This window comes from Diceros bicornis, chromosome 10 (genome assembly GCF_020826845.1).
Source record: "Diceros bicornis minor isolate mBicDic1 chromosome 10, mDicBic1.mat.cur, whole genome shotgun sequence".
Classification (NCBI taxonomy): domain Eukaryota; kingdom Metazoa; phylum Chordata; class Mammalia; order Perissodactyla; family Rhinocerotidae; genus Diceros; species Diceros bicornis.
In genome coordinates this window covers 20,510,491-20,528,712 of record NC_080749.1, presented here as the reverse complement: position 1 = coordinate 20,528,712, position 18,222 = coordinate 20,510,491, and the positions used below count along the sequence as shown (strand labels likewise).

At 35.3% G+C, this 18,222-nt stretch overlaps 1 protein-coding gene across 2 annotated transcripts in view; it reads right to left on the bottom strand.

The window, feature by feature from the left end:
* The window catches only part of ACMSD (aminocarboxymuconate semialdehyde decarboxylase), a 64,132-nt gene that overhangs the window by 4,396 nt on the left and 41,514 nt on the right, over positions 1–18,222 (bottom strand). The window lies entirely within an intron of this gene.

Genomic DNA, 18,222 nt, shown 5'->3' with positions numbered 1-18,222 from the left:
AACGGACTGAGGAATACTTACATATACTGAAATGGAATAATCACCAAGTTATATTGTAAACAGGAAAAAAAATTCTAGGACAATGTGTCTACTATGTTTATATTTCTATTTTTCACAAAGGACCTGTAGACACACAAATATATGTTTGTATGTATACAGTCTATTTCAGGAATGGTACCCAAGAAATAAGTAAAATTAGTTGCCTCCAGGAAAGAAGACTAGGATTCAGGGATGCAGCAGATCCCCTTCTTTTTTTTTTTTTTTGAGATATAATTCACATACCATAAAATTCACCCTTTAAAAATGTACAGTTCAGTGGGTTTTAGTATATTCACAAATTTGTGTAATCATTCCCACTATCTAATTTCAGAATATTTCTCCCACCCCAGAAGTAAACCCCATATCCATTAGTAGACACTCCCCATTCCCTCCTTCCTCCAGCCCCTGGAAAACACTAATTTACCCTCTGTGTCTATAGAATTGCCTATTTGGGACATTTCAAATAAATGGAATCACATAATATGTTGCCTTCTTTCATTTAGTATAATGTTTTCAAGGTTCATCCATGTTGTAGCCTGAATCAGTACTTCATTCCTTTTTAGGCTGCATAATAGTCCATTGTATAGATATACCACATTTTGTTATCCATTCATCAGATGATGGATATTAGGTTGTTTACACTTTTTGGCTATTATGATAATGCTGCTCTGAACATTTGTGGAAGTTTTTTTTTTTTTTTAATTTATTTTAATTTTTTTGTGAGGAAGATCAGCCCTGAGCTAACATCTATGCCAATCCTCCTTTTTTTGTTGAGGAAGACTGGCCTTGGGCTAACATCCGTGCCCATCTTCCTCCACCCTATAAGGGACGCCGCCACAGCATGGCCTGACAAGTGGTGCGTTGGTGCGTGCTGGGGATCGAACCTGGTCCCCCAGCAGCAGAGCGCGTGCGCTTAACCGCTACGCCACGGGGCTGACCCCTGTGTACAAGTTTTTGTGTGAACATATGTTTTCATTCCTCCTGGGTATATACCTAGGAGTGGAATTGCTGGGTCATGTGGTAAGTCCATGTTTAACATTTTGAGAAATATTTTCCGTGGTGGCTACAGCACTCTACATTCCCACCAGCAAAGTGTGAGTGTTCCAATATCTCCAGATCTTCACCAACACTTGTTATTGTCCATCTTTTTGATTATACCCATCATGGTGGGTGTAAAGTGGTATCTCACTGTAGTTTTGATTTGCATTTCTCTAATGAATAATTATGTTGAACATCTTTTCATGTGCTCAGTGGCCATTTGCATGTCTTTAGAGAATTATCTATTCAGAGCCTTTGTGTCTATTCAAGCCCATGTGTTTTCTTTTTATAGTTGTGTTGTAAGAGTTCCTTATATTTTCTGAATACTAGAAACTTATCAGATACATGATTTACAAATATTTTCTTCATTCTGTGGGTTATCATTTTACTTTATTGATAGTGTCTTTTGAAGCACAAAAGTTTTTAATTTTGATAAAGTCTAATTAATCCATTTTTTTTCTTTGGTTGCTTGTGCTTTTGGTGTCATATTTAAGAAATTATTGCCTAATCCAAGGTCACAAAGATTTACAACTATGTTTTCTTCTAACAATTTGTAGTTTTTGCTCTTCCATTTAGGTCTGTGATTCATTTTGAGTTAATTTTTGTGTATGGTGTAAATAAGGAGTCCAACTTTATTTTTTGCATGTGGATATCCAGTTGTCCCAATACAATGTGTTGAAAAGACTATTCTTTCCTCATTGAATTATATTGGCACCTTTTTTCAATATCAGTTATCTTTATTTCTGTCCTTATACCAGTACCACACAGTTTTGATGACTGTATCTGTATAGAAAGTTTTGAAATTGGAAGTGTGAGTCCTCCAACTTTGTTGTTCTTTTTCAAGATTGTTTTGGCTATTTTGGCTCCCCTGCATTTCCATATGAATTTTAGGATGAGCTTGTCAATTCCTGCAAAACAAAAGGCACCTGGATTTTTGATAGGGATTGCACTGAATCATAGATCAGTGTGGAGAGTATTGCCATTTAACAATATTAAGTTTTCCAATCAGTGAACATGAGATGTCTTTTCATTTATTTAAATCTTCTTTAATTTTGTAGTTTATTGTTTAAGTCTTGCACTTCTTTAGTTGAATTTATTCCTAGGTATTTTATTCTTTTTGATGCTATTATAAATGGAATTGTTTCCCCAATTTCATTTATGGATTATTCATTGCTGGTATATAGTAAAACAATTAATACAATATAGTGACACAATTAATCTTTGTATATTTATCTTGCATCCTACAACCCTGCTGAATGTGTTTATTAGTGCTGATAGTTTATTTGTGGATTCTTTAGAATTTTCTATATACGAGGTCATGTCATCTGCAAATAATTTTGCTTCTTCCTTTCCAATCTGAATGCCTTTTATTTATTTTTCTTTCCTAATTGCCTTGGCTAGAATCTCCAGTACAATGTTGAATAGAAGTGGTGAGAGCAGAACCTTTCAGTCTTTCACCATTAAGTATGATGTTAGTTGTGAGTTTTTCATAGATGCCCTCTATCAGGTTAAGGAAATTCCCTTCTACTAGTTGTTGAGTGTTTTTATCATGAAAGGCTTCTGGATCTTGCTGAATGGTTTTTCTGCATCTATTGAGATGATCATGTAGTTTTTGTCCTTTATTCTATTAATATGGTGTATTGTATTGATTGATCTTTGTATGTTGAAACAACGTTGCATTCCTGGGATAAATCCCAATTGGTCGTGGTGTAGAATTCTTTTTATATATTGCTGGATTCAGTTTAATAGATATTGTTGGAGAAAAATGCATTTATATTCATAAGGGATATTGGTCTGTGGTTTTCTGGTGATTATGGTTTTGGTATCAGGCCTCATAGAATAATGCTGACCTCATAGAATAAATTAGAAAGTGTTGTCTTCTTTTGTATTTTTTTGAAGAGTTTGTGAAGGATTGGTTGTAATTCTTTTTTAAAATTTTTGTAGAATTTACCAATGAAGCCATCTGCTCCTGGGCTTGTCTTTGTGGGAAGTTTTTAAATTACTAATTCAATCTCTTTACTTGTTATAGGTCTATTCAGATGTTCTATTTCTTCTTAAGTCAGTTTCTGTAGTCTTTCTAGGAATTTCATTTCATTTAGGAATTTCAATTTGTTGGCAATTACTCATAGTTTTTCCTTATAATTCTTTTTTATTTCTGTAAGTTCTGTGGTAATATCTTCCTCTTTCATTTCCAATTTTAGTAATTTGAATCATCTCTCTTTTTTTCTTGGTCAGTCTAGCTAAAGGTTTGCCAATTTTGTCGATCTTCTCAAAGAACCAAGTTTTGGTTTTGTTAATTTTCTCTATTGTTTTTCCATTTTCTATTTCTTTTATATCTGCTCTAATATTTATTATTTCCTTCCTTATGCTTGCTTTGGGTTTAGTTTGCTCTAGTTTCTTAAGGTGGAAGGCCAGGCTAGGCTAGGCTTAAGATGGAAGGCTAGGCTAGATTTGAGCTCGTACTTCTTTTTTAATATAGGCATTTTACAGCTGTATGTTTCCCAGTAAGTACTGCTTTAGCTGCATCTCTTGGATTTTGGAATGATGTGTTTTGTATTGTATTTGTATTAAATATTTTCTAATTTCCCTTGTGATTTCTTCTCTATCTAGTGTCATTTCATTTCAGCCTGAAGGACACCCTTTAGCATTTCTTGTGTGGCAAATCTATTAGTGTTGAATTCTCTCGGTTTTTGTTTATTTGAGAATGTCTCCATTTCTCCTCATTTTTAGAGGATAGTTTTGCTGGATTTAGAGTTCTTGATCAGTTTTTTTTTTCGTTCAGTGCTTTAAATATGTCTTCCACTGTTCTTCTGGCCTTCATGGTTTCTGATGAGGGCTAAGGATAGAGCCATAGGGAACTTCAACACTGGGGGTGACGTGGTTGCAGAAATGGAGGAGAGAAGGAGGCAGAGAGCCAGTGAGGTGAAAGGAGAGGCATAACAATGTGGTATTAGAAAAAAATGCAATGAGAGATATTTGAAGAAGAAGTTTTCAATAAGTAATGCTTTAGAAGAAGATGAAAAAGATAAGGACTAAAGAATGCTGGATTCGGCAGCCTCATTAAGTGCACTTTCAGTGCAGTGATGGAGAGAAAAACAGATGCATTGAATGAAAAAGTAAATGGATGGTGAAAAAATGGCAAGTGTTGACTAATCATTATCTCTTAGCTTGGGCACTCCTCTTGTCTTTCATTGTCGCTCTATTTGTGCTACTTGGGGAGTCTCATCCATAAATGAAGATCTAGCTCCCAAGCCTCGAGTCCTGGGTATGTGGCGCCTGCTGGACACCTCCACTTGGCTGCCTCAGAGGCAATTAAAACTAAACATGTTATCTAATACTGAAGTCCTCATCTTAATATTTATTATTCAACATCATGTTCAGTCTCATTCTCTCTATTGTTCTCACTTTTGCACTCTCTTGCTCTTCCCCCATCCCTATCCACTTGCATTCTGGATATCTTTTCTTTGCTTTTCCACATCCACTCTCCATCCTTCTTCACTCCTATTTGTCCCCTGGAAGCTGACCTGTATGCACTACGCAACAGACTCCCTTGACCTTAGGCTTCCAGTTGGGTTTAGCTAATGGGCAACACAGGGAGGAGACAGGCGAATGAGAGGAAAGTGTCTATCCCCCAGCTCCCTCCCTGTGGAGTCATGCAGCCTGGCTCCAACTAAAAGTCTCAGCCCCTGTCAGCAGCCCCTTTCCACAGAGTCCTCTCTGTCTTCAAGTTTTGGCCTGGAATGGAAATGGAGCTTCCCGTACCTTTGTGAAAAATCCATTTATTAATTTTCCTCTAGTTTTCCCAATTCAAGCATGCTATCTTATTTTCTGCTGGAACCCTGAATGAGTCACAGTGTGTTCCAGTTATACCAAACTTTTTGTAGTTTCCTGGCTTTACTAGGTTGATTCCTCTGGTTGGAATGCCCTGTTGAGCCCCGAACTCCTATTTTTTATTGATTGATCGACTGATTGATTAATTAATTCATTAATGTGGTGGATAACTTTATTTTGACAGAATTTCAAACTGATAGAAATGTTGCAGCATAATTCAGGGATCTCCCATATAACCTTTACCTACATTCACTAATTATTTACATTTTGCCCCCTTTGTTTTATAATTTTCTCTGTGTAGATATTTATGTATATATGCACATTTTTTTGAACCATATATAAGTTGGAGACATCATGGCCCCGTACTCCTAAACCAATCAGAGTTTATTTCCTCAGAAAAGGGAGACTTTCTTATATAACTACAGTACAGTTCTCAAAATCAGGAAATTTAAAATTGACACAATGTTATTTTATTATCCTTAGTCCATTCTCAAATTTCTTCAGTTGTCTCAGTAATGTGCTTCATAGATAATTATTTTTCCTAGTCCAGGATCCAGTTGATAATCACATATTAAGTTTAGTTGTCGTGTCTCTGAAGTTTCTCTTAATTTGGAACAGTTACTCTTTTTGGTCACTCTTGACCTGTATTTTGAAGAGTGCAGTCCAATTATTTTATAGAATGTTCCTCAGTTTGTGTTTGTCTGATCTTTCCTCATGATTACATACAAATTATGCATTTTGGGTAGGAATTTTACAGAAGTGATATTGTGTTTTTTTCAGTGCATCATATCAGGGGTTCATGATATCAGTTTGTCCTGGTATTGGTGATGTTTGATCATTTAGTTAAGTTGGTGCTTGCCAGATTTCTCTACTATAAAGTTAAATTTTTTCCTTCATGATTAATGAGTAATCTGTGGGGAGACACTTTAGGATTCATGGAAATATCTTGCTCTTCATCAAACTTTCACCCACTGATTTTATCATTCCCTAATGATTTTCTAAAGCTATCATTTTTCTCTATATTCATTAATAATAAAGAATATATTTTATTATATATATACATACACATTTATTTATATAAATATATATGTTCATTTGTTTATTCATATATATTATATATTCATTCATTTATTTATAACATTCTGGACTTTATTTTATTCAATGCGTTATAATCCATTACTGTCATTGTTTATTTTGGTGACCAGATCATCTCAGATTTGATTTGTGTGAACCCCTTCAAGTTGACTCCTGTGTCCTTCCGCTATTTCCTCACCATTTTTTGAGTTCTTCCTTACTCTCAAGCACAAGAAGTTGTTCTAGCTCGTTTTGCATTTTCTCTATCCTGGGATCAGCCTTTTCTCCAAGCAGCCCAGCTTCTTTATAGTGGAAAATGGTATCTAGAAACCAAGATTTTGGCACTAGATGTAATAAATATTACTGATGTAGAACTATATGTGTGTGTGTGTGTATACACACAGACACATCTATATCTCTATATCTATTTCTTTGCATCACCCCAGAAAGTTTTCTTATGTCCTTTCATTTAAAATTGTTTCCAGTTTTTGGCTATCTTGAGTAAAGCTGCTATGAAGTTTCTTGTCAAGTCTTTTTGTGGACATGTATTTTCATTTCTCTTGGGTAAATACCTAGGAGTAAAACTGTTGCGTCATAGGGTAGGAGTATGTTCTACTAGCAATGTATGAAAGTTCTAGTTGCTCCACATCCTTTGCAACAGAGTTTTCAATCTTTTTGTTTTTAGCTACTCTACTGAAATGTAGTGGTTTCTCATTGTGGTTTAAATTGCATTTCCCTCATGAACTAGCGATGTGGAGATTGTTTCTTTCTTTATACCATTTTAAAGAGCATATTTCCTTTTAGTTTTTTTTTTCAAGTTTTATGGAGATATAATTGACATACAATGTTATATTATTTTAAGGTGCACAGCGTAATGATTTGATGTATGTATAAATTCCAAGATGATTGCCGCAGTAAGTTAACATACATCTCTCACATAGTTACGAATATTTTTTCTTGTGATAAGAACTTTTAATATTGACTCTCTTAACAACTTTCAAATATACAATACAGTATTGTTAACTATAGTCACCATGCTGTACAAGACATGCCCAGAATTTATTTATCCTATAACTGGATGTTTGTACCTTTTGACCACCTTCACCCATTACCCCCAGCATCTTTAAACATGTTTATTGGCTAATTGTATATCTTTTGCAAAGTGGCTATTTAAGTCTTTAGTCCATTTTTTTGTGTGTGTGTGAGGAAGATTAGCCCTGAGCTAACATCCGATGCCAATCCTCCTATTTTTGTTGAGGAACATTGGCCCTAGGCTAACATCTGTGCCCATCTTCCTCTACTTTATATGGGATGCCGCTGCAGCATGGCTTGACAAGTGGTGCATCGGTGCATGCCTGGGATCCGAACCTGTGACCCCTGGGCTGCTGCAGCGGCGTGCACACTTAACCACTACGCCACTGGGCCAGCCACTCTTTTGTCCATTTTTATAATTTTTTTTGTGTGTGTGTGAGGAAGATCAGCCCTGAGCTAACATCCAATGCCAATCCTCCTCTTTTTTTGCTGAGGAAGACTGGCCCTGGGCTAACATCCATGCCCATCCTCCTCTACTATATATGGGACACCGCCACAGCATGGCTTAACAAGCAGTGCATCGGTGTGCGCCCGGGATCCAAACCGGTGAACCCCGGGCCGCCGAAGCGGAGCGCAAGTACTTAACCGCTGCGCCACTGGGCTGGCCCGTCTTTTGTCCATTTTTAAATTGGGTTGTTTGTCTTTTTATTATTGAGTTGTAGTAGTTCGTTATTTTGGATATAAGTCCTTTGTCATATATATGTTTTGTGAATATTTTCTACCATTCTGTGGCTTGCCTATTCATTTAATTAATTTTTCTTATGATGAGCTCAAGTATTTAATTTGATGAAGTTTAATTTATCAATTTTTTTAATGTTTATTACTTCCTGTGTCCTGTCCAAGACATTTTTATTGGCTTCCAGGTTGAGGAGATATTCTCCTATATTTTCTTCTTGAAGCTTTATAGTTTCAGCTTTATGTTTAAGTGTATGATCCTTCTCAAATTAAGTTTTGTGTATGGCATGAGGTAGAGTCAAATTTCATTTTTCCCCCCATATAGAGATCTACTTGTTCCAGCACCATTTGTAAAAAGGCTTTCCTTTCCCAATTAATCACTTTTACGTCTTTGTCAAAAATTAATTGACCATATGAGAATGAGACTATTTCTGTACTTTCTAGTCTATTCTCTCAACCTATTTGCCTATCCTTATGCCATTACATTGGATTATGTTAAATCTATAGATTAATTTGGAGAGAATTGACATCTTAACAATATGGAGTTCTTTGATTCATACACATTATATATTTCTCCATTTATTTAGGCTTTTAAAAATTGTTCTCAGCAGTATTTTATAGTTTTCAGTGTACAGGTCTTACACATCATTTTTAAAGTTTATTTCTGAGTATTTTATGTTTTTTTTTTAACACTATTGCAAATTGAATTGTTTTAAAGTTCCATGTTACAGTTGTTTGCTGCTAGTATATAGAAAGACAATTGATTTTTTTTATATTGTCCTTATGTCCTGCAATCCTGCTAAATTCACTGAGTAGTTCTAGTAGTTACTTTGTAGGGGCCTTAAAATTTTCTACATAAACAATCATGTCATCTGTCAATAGAGACAGTTCACTTCTTTCACCAATCTATATGACTTTTATTTCTTTTTCTTGCCTTCTTGCACTGGCTAGGATCTCTAATGCAATGTTGATTAGAGGGGGTGAGTGGACATTTTGCCTTTTTCCCCATCTTAGGGGGAAAGTGTTTAATATTTTACCATTATGTATGGTGATAGCTGTAAGTTTTTTGATGATGCCTTTTATCAGATTGAGGATGTTTTTTCCTATTCCTAGTTTGCTGAGAGTTTTTTTTTATTTTTTATTTTTTTTAATCATGAATGGGTGATGAATTTTGTCAAGTATTTTTCTTCATCTATGAAATGTTCCTAGTATTTATTCCATGAATATGGTGAATTACATCAATTGAGTTTTAAAAGTGAAGCCAACTTTGCATTCCTGGGACAAACTCTGTTTGTGATCTATTATCCCTTTTAGTTATTGCTGAATTTGATTTGCTAACATTTTGTAAGGATTTTTGCATTTTACTCTAGAGGGATAGTGGTCTGTAATTTTATTTTCTTGTGAAATCTTTGTTAGGTTTTGGTGTTAGTTTCATTCTGGCCTTATAAGATGAGTTGGGAATTGTTTCCTTCTCTAAATTTTCTAAAAGTATTTATGTAAGATTGGTATTATTTCTTCCTTAAACTTTGATAGAATTTACTAGTGAAACTATCTGGGCCTGGAGTTTTCTTTGTGGAAAGGTTTTTGATAACAAATTCAGTTGCCGTTAATACATATAATAGTTTTGGTAAATTGTTTTTTTCAAGAAATTTGTTCATTTAATATAATTTATAAAATTTAGTGGCATAAAGTTGAATTTTCCTTTACTGTCCTTTTAATGTCTGTATGATCTGTAGTTATATCCCACTTTTATTCCTGATATTAGTAATTTGTTTTCTTTCTTTTTTTGCTTGATCAGTCTTCCTAGGAGTTTATCTATTTTACTAATGTCTTCAAAAAACCAACTTTTGATTTATTAATTCTTTTATTGTTTGTCTTCTTTCTAGTCTTTAATTTTTGCTCTTATCTTTATCACTTTCTTTTGTACACTCACTCTGAGTTTAATTTCTTCCTCTTCTAGTTTATTAAAGTGGAATCATAAATCATTAATTTTTACCTTTCTTCTTTTCCAATGTAAGCATTTAAACCTATACATTTTCTTCTATGTACTACAATGGCTGCATTTCACAAATTTTCATGTGTTGTATTTTCATTATCATCCATTTAAAATATTTTCTTCTTTTTGGAATTTTTTCCTCTGTTCCATGGATTATTTATAACTATGTGGTATAATATCCAAATATTTTATTATTTTTTTTTAATTATATCTGCTGGTCATAGAATATATTCTACAAGATTTCAGCCTTTTGAAAAGTATTGAGACTTGATTTAAGACCTAGTATATGGTCTAGTTTTATAAATGTCCCATATGTACTTAAAAAGAATATATACTTGCAGTTTTTGTGCGTAATGTTCTGTAAACATCAATTAAGTCAAGGTATTTAATAGTGCTATTCTGATATTGTATATCCTTACTGATTATCCTTACTGATAGTTTTTCTCTCAATTACTGAGAGATTGGTATTAAAATCTTCAACTATGATTATGCATTTGTCTCTTTTCCCTTTAATGATGCCAGTTTTCGTTTCAAGAATTTTGAAGCTCTTTTATTAGGCACATACATATTTATGATTATTGTGTCTTACTGATGAATTGACCTTTTTATCAATATGAAATACTCCCTTTAATACCAGTATTACTCCTTTACTAATCTGTGAAGTGAAAAATGGTATCTCGGTGTAGTTTTAATTTTTATTTTTCTTCTGATGCATGAAGTTGACTGTTTATATCTTCTGTCAATTTATCTAGGGTTATTTTGTTTGTTTTCTTACCTATTTTTAGAAACTCTTTAAGTATTAGAGATTTAACTCTTTTCTATGATTTGTGTTGCAAATATTGTCTCAGTTTGTCATTTGGTTTCTTACTTTGCTTATAACATTTTATTGCCTTGCAAAAGTCTTTTTTTAACAACCAAATTTATTAATGTTTTTTCTAACAATTTCTAGATTTTGAGTTATCATTAGAAAAGTTTTCCCTACTTCCAAAATATAGATGAATTTCCCCATATTTTCATCTAAATATACTTGTAATCTTGTCTGTCTTCCCCTCTAAAATATGAATTGTTCCCATATTAGTACCAATCATGTTGTTAGAGCTTAAAAACATTTCATGAATGACATTTTTTAGTCCTAAAACTGTATTATACAGAGAATTCTTAGAGGCTGGGGTGGGGGGGGCGGTGGAGCAGCAAAAACGGAAGGTGAATGGAGAGGGAGGAGGGGAAGTGAGGCCTGCTAGACAAAGTTTCCCTACCCACCCCACTCCCTAATTAGAACAACTCTGCTTTTCTCTGTTTTACTTGTTGAGATATTCTTATAAGATTCTGTTTGATCAAAGGTTTTTATGGATTAAAAACAAAGTTTCAAAACACTGAACTAGAATATTTCTAAGGTTCCTTGTGACTCTAAATTCTAGATTCTTACTGACTCTAACCCAATGTTTCTCAACTCTTAACTGTATATGAATATCACCTGGGGAACCTTAAAAAATGTCCACCCCGGGCCCAATTCCAAATCAATTAAATCATCATATCTGGGGGTGGGCAAATACATCAGTATTTTTTTAAAGATCCCCAGATGATTCTAATGTACAGCTAGGGTTGAGAACCACTGAACTAACCCATGTTCTTGGCCTCAATTAACCTATGTTATATTCATCTGAATTAATGTCATAGATATTGGACCAAAAATGTGACATTTGGAAAAAACTTAAACTTGAGCAATTAATTAGACTAATACGATAACTGAGTTTAGGATTTTAATGTGTCCACCATAATAGTCTCTGTTTTCAATTAAGGATATTAAGTAGCAACTCTGATTAGGTTTGTATAGTATTTTTGCCGCTAATAATTGGGAATTGTATCTTGGATATTAATTGGGTAATTTCACAAGTTCTAATGCCTAATGCATAATTATTTGATAGAGCATGAACGCAAACCTATTTTTCCTTCTATTTGATGGAAAATTGCCCAAGCCAGAAACCTAGGAGTCATATTGGACTCCTCCTGATCCCTCACCCCAAAATCTCATGAGTCACTAAGGGTTTTGGATTCTACCTCTATATCATTTCTTGCATCCATTACTTCCCCTCCAATTCCCCAGTTCCTCCCCTAACTCAGGCTCTTACCATCTTGTAGCTCAGCTAAATGTGACTTCTGTACTCCCGAAGCACCCTACATATACTTTTATTCACGGCACTTATTACATTGCTATGAGATAATCTCTTATAATAATAATATCTAACATTCATTGATTGCTTACTATGTGCAGAATGCTGTTCTAAGCCATTTACTCATTTAATCTAAGTCATTAACTCATTTAATCCTCATAACCTTCCTATGAGATGGGTCCTATTATTATCCTCATTCAACAGATGAGGAAACAGAGATAATAACTAACTTGCCTTGAGTCGCACTGCTAGTTTGTGGTGGAGCCAGGCTTGTGTCTCCATCTTGTCCACTCAGCTAAGAACTGGGAAACTGTGTCTCTAGCTCTCAGCAAAATGCATGGTATAGAGTGGATGTTTATTGAATTAAAGTGGGCCACTACTGTAGTTTTCTAACTGATCTCCCTGATTCCACTCTCATCTATGTCAATCAATACCTAACTCTGGAGAGAATGCTGTTTTAAAAATACAAATCTGATCATGCCACGTCCCTGCTTAAAATCCTTCAATAATTTCCCATCGTCCAGAAGGTAAAGCCCAAATTCCTTAGCATGGCATAAGTCACCCCCAATAAATTCAAGAAAGAAAGTTGTCCCAAACCTGAGCTGAGCAGAACTTTGTGGTCTGATATGACTGGCTGCTCTTCCTGGGGAATAATTAGCATTCTTGATAAAATACTTGAGCAATTTTTTAATAGACTTTAATGAGCTTAGGACTCCCCCCTGGAAAACCCACTCAATTGACCATTAGTCTTGAAACTAGTCTGACCTCTAACCAATAATGTAAAGAGGCTAATTGTCCTTAACTAAATAGTCTTCTTCTTCTTCTTTTTTAATTCAGTCTAATAATAACTATCTAAACATTTCCCCCCTATAAAATGTCTCTGCCAAGATAGAATTTTTGAATTGGACTTTTTCACAAAGCCTCTTCTTTTGAAACAAGTTTGAAATAAAACTCTGACATATGCTTATAATCAATCTGAGAGTTGCTTTAACAAGTGTGTGTGTTGAAGGAATGAATGCTTGAATGTATGAAAGAAGGAAGTCTCATTGTTACTAGGCCTGAAATATTAAATGTATTTTAAATACTCTAAATTTGAGCTGTTATGAGGATAAATGACACTGATTTCTACTGAAAAAAAATATTTTCCTAGGTTTTATGAATACATAGACATGAAATAATATGGGAAATTGCATAATAAAGATTAGAAGGAAGGCCATGATAGACTAACAACTCTGTTTCTAGATTCCTGTATCTATTACTGTATAAAACGAAGCAAATACACCTGCTGATAGAAGCCCAAAAGACCCAAAGTTATGTTTACTCACATCTGTGCCAACAGCTGATCTCATTCTGAACTGCCTGCTTGGTATTCATTGGAGGTTCATTTGTCCTTATTTCTACTCCTCTTGCTAAAGCTGTTTACAATTCCAAAACACAACATAAATTAAAAAGTCCCATGCTTATATTACATTTGTCAACTACATTAACATGAAATTGAAATCTAGAAATCCATTCCCAATATTATGGCCTTCTTGAATAAAAGTACATTTTAAGGGGGGAGAGGTGTCTTCTGTTTTAATATGGAGAAAGCAAATGATTTCTCTGCAATTCATCCTTCCTGGTTAAGGTACTTCCCTGTTCTCCTTACTAACTTGATTTTGGATGCCTGTTGCCGAACATCAAACTCATGGTTTGGCAGTATTTAATTATTATTTAGTAGCTATTGTTCACTGCTCCTCTCTATAGGAGGTTAATTATCCACTTGTGTTAATTTGGTTTGTAAATTTTTCATACCTGTAATCTATCTGTACATCTTTTATTGATACCTTCTGGTAAACTTTTGACCATTTCTAACTTGTTGGTAATTTCATAAGGGAGAGGTAAGTAGGCATAAAAGAACTGGAAATGAAGTTCTTGTTAATTGCATTTCTTGTTCAGAAGAAGGGATAGTAGCAGGGAAAAGGTGGGGAGAAGAGATTAAGAGTCATATGGTCCTGTAGGTTGAAGGTCGCATACTTCATTGCTTAATGTCAGTCTCTGCTTGATAGATGATTAATAAATACTTCCTGAGTTAAAAATACTTTTTGTATTGCTATTTCTACCATCTGTTATCTCATAACTGCAAATTGATTGTTTTAAATGGATTACATGCAGAATCCTGGTCAAGGAGGCATAGGATATGGCGTTGGATGACCGTTGCCCCATTTCCCACTGATCCAAGCTCCCTGAGAAACCCAAGACTCTTGTGACATCTCAGGTTCCCAAGTAACATCCCTGATCCTGGCCTCCCAAAAGCTGGAACTTTCTTCTGTCTTCTTGTCTGTGATCCAGGATTCTATTCCCTTGGGATCAACCATGATCATGAACCAATTTTTAAGGATATCTGTGCTAATGTAGCATTTGACAACATCTACATTTAGTAGGACCTTTCTAAAGGCTCTATTAAACCCAAAGGAATAATTCTAATGGTGGGCATTTTAGGTACCATGGCTGCCTCTTCTGGGATCCTAAAATTATACCCTCTAGACAGACACTGGCTTTCTTTATTGGGCAGTAAAGCAGTGGATAATCATGATTGATTTCTCAGCACCAACACTCTGCCCCAACATACGTTTCCCTCCCTAAAGCCAGCAGCACACATTCCCTATGAGGTCAAAGACTTACTGAGCTGATAATAATAGTGATTAATATTCCTGCCAGGAAAAGAAAGAAACTATTCACCTGCTGGGATGCATTAACTTTTTCACATTTTCAGAGAATGCTGTGGACACTGAAAGATGTGGCTTACTAAATAAATTCAAACAGTGGAAGAGAATTCGTTTGTCTTCTGGAAAAGGAACAATTAACTATCTTCTCATTAGCATATTTAATTATTAGCATTTGCAGTAAATACAACATAACTCTGTTGTAATATAGCTTACTACAAAAATTCTAGTATGCCAAGGATTCAGTTTGTTTCCTGAGACATAATATCATAGAGAAAGAGCCTGATTTAATTCAATCAATGCAAAGTAAGAATAGCCTTGTATCCACAAGATCATTACAAAACTCAATTAAACAAACATTAACTTAACATCTACTGTTCGTAAAGCACTGACTGGAATAGGTGATATAAATCACTGATGTTTATATAGTCCTTTGGCTTACTATTAAATTAGCTCCTTACCTCAACTCTGCCTGGTAATCATCTCCATTTCACACTGGAGGAAAGTGAGGCTGAGAGGGTAAGTGACTTGACATTAAAGGTCACCCAGCTAACCAGCAGTAGTGCCAGGACTTGAACTCTCTCTCACTTACCACAACTTCTTGAGAAGATAGTAAGTTATACTCTTGTTCTCAGGAAGCTTACAGGTATCAAAAAGGGTTCCACTCTATTGAGGACTGCAGTGCACAGGAAAACATCATTTAACCAGAATACTTACAGAAGTATTAAAATATATTTAAACTTCAAGTCAGGTGGAAATACTTCTAATATATGTGGTACACATACTCCACGGCCTACAGAAGCCCTGGAAATAATCAAATCTTTCTTTGGCGATCTTTCATCACTTCTGGATCATTCTAACCCTTTAGAGCCTCTGAACAGAGCGGTGCTGAATGTTGAAGACGTAGAAGACATGAAAAGGGGATGAAGAAGCTTCGGCTGTTGGGCCTGACTGGTCTCTGGCTTATGTTCATCTTCTAGCCCAAAGATCAAATGCCCAAGATAAGATCACATTTATGCCTATTGTAAAAATTGGGGGCATAAAACACCCAAAATGACATTGTTACTTCTAAAAGTGAACCATTTCTTTTACTGTGAGATAAAATACTTGCTATTTTGCAGAACAGGAGTTTCTGGTTTCTCTTTTTAAAATAAAGAGAACAGATGAATAGACATTTTGGTTGGAATGGTTGAAAGTCTAACTTGCAGAGAGAGGCCTCCTCAGTTTTTAAAAAAACTGAGGTGAAATTCACATAATATAAAATTAACCATTTTGAAGTGTACACTCTGGTGGCATTTAGTACATTCACAGTGATGTGCAACCATCACCTCTATTTAGTTCTAAAACATTTTCACACCCCTAAAGGAGACCTCATGCACATTAAGCAGCCACTCCCCATTCCCTCCTTCCTCCAACCCCTGGCAACCACTATTCTGCTTTCTGTCTGTGGATTTACCTATACTGGATATTTCATATAAATAGATTCATAGAATATGTGACCTTTCTGTCTTACATTTCTTTCACTTGTTTTCAAGGTCCATCTACGTTGTAGCATGTATCAATACTTCATTTCTTTTTATGGCTGAATATAATATTCCATTGTATGGATATACTACGTTTTGTTTATTCATTCATCTGTTGATGGACTTTTGGGTTGTTTCTACCTTTTGGCTATCGTGAGTAATGCTGTTATGAACATTTGTGACCAAGCGTTTATTTGAATACCTGTTTTCAATTCTTTTGGGTATATACCTAGGAATAGCATTGTTAGGACATATGCTAATTCTATGGTTAACTTTTTGAGGACCCACCAAACTGTTTTCCACAGCAGCTGCACAATATTACATTCCAGCCAGCAATGTACAAGAGTTCCAGTTTCTCCATATCCTTGCCAACATTTGTTATTTTCCATTTTTTTGCTTATAGTCATTTTAGTGAGTGTGAATTGGTATCTCATTGTGGTTTTGATTTGCATTTTCCCTAATGACCAGTGTGTTGAGCATCTTTTCAGGTGCTTGTTGGCCATTTATATATCTTCCTTGGAGAAACGTTTGTTCAGATCCTTTGCCCAATTTAATTGGGTTATGTGTCTTTTTATTATTGAGTTGTAAGAGTTCTTTATATATTCAGATACAAGTCCCTTGTCAGATATATGACCCTCTAGTGAATTTTTCATTAAAGTTGTACTTCTCAGCTCCAGAATTTCTATTTGGTTCCTTTTTATAATTTCTATATTTATTGATAGTCTCTTTTTGTTCAGACATAATTCTCCTCGTTTCCTTTAGTTCTTAGTCTATGATTTTCTTTATCTCTTTGAGTACGTTTAAGACTGTTGATTTAAAATGTTTGTCTAGTAAGTCCAATGTCTGTGTTTCTCCAGTGACAGTTTCTGTTAATTTCTTTTTTGCATGTGAATGGGCCATACTTTCTTGTTTCTTTACATGCCTCTTAATTTTTTGTTAAAAACTAGACATTTTGAATATTATAGTATGCTAACTTTGGTAATCAGATTCTTCCTTCTCTTCAAGGTTTGTTGTTGTTCCTTGCTGTGCTTTGTAGTCATTTACCTAATGACTTTTCTAAACTATTTTTTAAAATTATTTATTTATTTGTTTCCCCAAAGCCCCAGTAGACAGTTGTATGTCATAGCTGCACATCCTTCTAGTTGCTGTATGTGGGACGTGGCCTCAGCATGGCCAGAGAAGCGGTGCATCGGTGCACGCCTGGGATCCGAACCTGGGCCGCCAGCAGCGGAGTGCGCGCACTCAACTGCTAAGCCGTGGGGCCGGCCCTCTAAACTATTTTTAAAAAACATATTCTTTGTCGTATGTGATCTCTGAAGTCGCTGTTCCTTAAGCCTGTGGTCAGCTCATATTTTGATCAATATTTCCTTAAATGCCTAGAGCAAAAAGAGAACAAAAAGAAGGAAAGAAAGAAAAAGAAAAAGGGCCGGCCCCGTGGCTTGGCGGTTAAGTGCGCGCGCTCCGCTGCTGGCGGCCCGGGTTCGGATCCCAGGCGCGCACCGCTGCACTGCTTCTCCGGCCATGCTGAGGCCGTGTCCCACATACAGCAACTAGAAGGATGTGCAGCTATGACATACAACTATCTACTGGGGCTTTGAGGGAAAAAACCAAATAAATAAAATTATAAAAAAAAAAAAAAGATCATTTAAAAAAAAAAAAAAGAAAAAGAAAAAAACGCCTCTCCTGGTCTTTGCAGACTGGACCTGTGTTAGGCATTCCTTCAACACTTAGCCAGGCCATTCACAACTCTGCCTGAGGGTTCACTTCCTGCTGATGCTGAGCCTAAAGATCAACTACAGATTAAAGCTTAGGGTTCTATCATGTCTTTTTGGAGTGTACGTTCTGCTCTGAGCATGTGTGTGCCTTTGTAGATTCTTCCCTCTTTATTCTCTCTTTCCCTCTTCACTTTTGTTTAACTCTCCATAGAGGGCCCAAGCCTTATTTTACATCATTGCTTCAGACAGAGACATTTTGTTCGTTGTGAAGTTTAATTTAGGTAGAAGTTTTTTCCTTATCTCAATTATTCAGTGATTTTATAACTCTGAGGTTGCTAACATTTTAAGATAAAAAATCTTGCA